The sequence below is a fragment of the Arachis hypogaea genome, chromosome 20, assembly GCF_003086295.3.
Source record: "Arachis hypogaea cultivar Tifrunner chromosome 20, arahy.Tifrunner.gnm2.J5K5, whole genome shotgun sequence".
In the NCBI taxonomy this organism is placed as follows: domain Eukaryota; kingdom Viridiplantae; phylum Streptophyta; class Magnoliopsida; order Fabales; family Fabaceae; genus Arachis; species Arachis hypogaea.
This window is the reverse complement of record NC_092055.1, coordinates 76,970,319-76,973,519: the sequence shown is the minus strand read 5'-3', so window position 1 is coordinate 76,973,519 and position 3,201 is coordinate 76,970,319.

Here is a 3,201-nt window from a genome sequence, read left to right as displayed (position 1 = left end):
CAAAAATTGACGTGGCATAAATTGGCCGATTAAGAATTTGATATAAGAAATATGTTGCAAGTACAGTCCTCAACCAGCAAAAGTCCGCTTATCAATTTAGAAGAGTTATGACAGATTTAAGAATAAAATACTGGGAGTATGAATCCCAGGTCGTCTCCCAACAAGTTGACAAAAAGAGTGCAGCTTATAGGTCAGAGGTTTTCCAAGAGATTTTTGAGTTTGAGAAACAGAAAAATAAATAATTGTAAAATTGAGCAACGGAAATTAACGAGAGAATTTATATAATTCAATTAAAAGCCTTGACCAGGAGAAGATTAATTGGAATTTCTATCCTTGTTGGAATTTCTCAAGTGTAATAATAAAAGGTTGTTGCTCTACTTGGTCATCCTTAATTTATAAGGGAAAGTCAAGTAACTAACTAACCAACTATATTCTCAGGTCCTAATCCTCTCCTCAGAAAGGATTAGAATTAGAGACTAGAGTTATCAGTCATCAACTACCAAATAGGATTAACACTTAAGTATTCCAACTCAAGGTTCTCCTTTTAATCAACTCCCAATCAAGTTAGGAGACTACTCCATTAACATGAATATAAACTTCACAGAATTAAAAAGGGAATAAAAGGAAGACATGATAAACAATAATTAAAAATTAATTAAAAGTAAAAATGGTTCTTTACATTAATAAATCCCAAAATGCAACATACTTATCCAAACAGGGTTAATGGGCAGTAAAAAGTAAAGGAATAAGAAAACAAACTAGAATAATGAAACTTCAATGGAGGTAATGATTTTTCTCAGTATCCAAAAGCAAAAGCATGAAACTCTAAAAACTATGAATGTGAAGAACCCTAGAGGAATGAGTAGAATTCTCTCTAAGATTCAAAATCTAAACTAAAACTAAGCGTAATGAGAATGTTTCTTGAGTCTCTACTGTTCCCTGGCTCTATTCTATGTTTCTACGCCGAAAACTGGATCCAAACTCGGCCCGAAATCGCCCCTAGCATTTTCTGTGATTTCTGCAGATCGCGCATGTCACGCGTACGCATCAGTCACGCGTACGCGTCAGTTACGCATACGCGTCGCTGGTCATTTTCCCGTGTCATGCGTACGCGTCAGGTACGCGCACGCGTCGCTGTACAAACTCGCTTCCACGTGTACGCGTCAGGTACGCGCACGCGTTGCTGTGAATTTCTCCAAATCGCGCACACGCGTGAGCCATGCGTGTGCGTCGCTTCTCGCTGGTTGTCTCCTTAGTTTCTTGTGTTCTTCCCATTTTTGCAAGCTTCCTCTCCATCCTCTAAGCCATTCCTGCCCTGTAAAGCCTGAAAACACTGAACACACAGATCACAGCACCGACTGGTATGAAGGGACATTAAAAATACACAATTTAAAGGCTTAGGAGGCAAGTTTTCAATCATAGAGCATAATTAGGAAGGAATTGTAAAATCATGCAAATAGTATGAATAAGTGAGTAAAGAGTTGATAAAAACCACTCAAATTAGCACAAGATAAACCAAAAAATAGTGGTTTATCAACTTGATAGGATGTAGAACAATTGGTTTTGAATGAAGATTTTTGCGTAAAATTGAGTTTTAAATATTTTTGGTAAAAATGGATTTTCTGCCAACTTTGGCGGATCATATCTTGAGCCTCAGTTTTTTAAATTGATTGGATCTTGAATCAAATTAAAGATAATTTAAGGAGCTTTAAAACAGTATAGATTTTGTGGAAAACTATATAAAAGTTGGAAGTTTGGGTCAAAAATATGCAATCTGTGATGTTACAGAAAATTTGAAGTTCTGGTTTGTGTGCCCACGCACACACCTGTGCCTACGCACTGAGCAGAACGAGTGTCATGACTCGTGCGTGATGCTAGGGCATCTTGGCTAGTTTTACTAGCCATTTTTTGTAGGTTTTAGGTTAGTGTCATTTATTTTCATAGGAAATAAGCAAGTATTTGGTTGAATATCATCCATACCTTGATTCAAGCAAACATTGTGAATTCAAAACAAATTCATGAGAATAATGCAAGAATTGAATGATATAATGCATGATGCATCATCTCATGATTAAGAGCAAGACTTTGATGCACTTTGTTTGTTTGGTTTCAGGTAACAAGAAGCAGTGAAGAGCCACGTTAGTGCCACTAACGTGGCCAATAACGTAGAAAAGGGGAAGGCTTCCAACATTAGTGGTATAGTTAATGCCACTAACGTCATTATAAGCCCACGTTAGTGACCCCGTTAGTGCCACTAATGTGGGTACTAACGTAGAAAAGGGGAAGGCTTCCAACATTAGTGGTATAGTTAATGCCACTAACGTCTTCAAAGGACATATAAGCCCACGTTAGTGGCCCCGTTAGTACCACTAACGTTGGCACTAACGTGGAAGAAGGGGGGCTTTGCAACGTTAGTGGTATAATTAATGCCACTAACGTTAGGAATGACCAAAGAAGCCCACGTTAGTAACCCCATTAGTGCCACTAACGTGGGCACTAACATGGAAGAGGAGGAACTTTGCAACATTAGTGGTATAGTTAATACCACTAACGTCTTAGAGCCATGGTATGCCCACGTTAATTGTCACGTTAACACCACTAACGTGGGCCATTAACGTGGAGGAAGGGATGGATTTGACGTTAATGGTGTAGTTAACACCATTAACGTTATCAATGTTAAGGAAAGGCTACATTAGTGGCAACGTTAGTGCCACTAACTGTGGGGTTAACGTGGCTTTAAAAAGGTTTGGGAACGTTAGTGACAAAGTTAGTGTCACTAACGTCTTCGAACCAAGATTTGCACTTGACGTTAACCATACTAACGGCCTGACTAACGTGAAAATACTTGACTCAAACTCTTCCTGCAAGATGAGCTAAGCCCACTAAGATTGTAACTACTTCAACTATGCTTAAAGGCCCACATCCAGAGACTTACAGAGCTAACTGAAGATCAGAATAGTATATATAGGGGTAGTTTAGAACTAGAAAGAGATTAGCAATTGGGGGATCCAGGTTTAAAAATAGTCTATATTTGTACTTTCTCTGTAATTCAGTTTATTTTGAAATGTACTTTTCATTTTCAATTTTCATTCCTAGAGCTATGAACAACTAAACCCCTTTCATTGGGTTAGGAAGCTTTGTTGTAATTCAATGGATCAATTGTAGTTTTCATTCTTCTTCTTTCTTTTCTCTTGATTTACT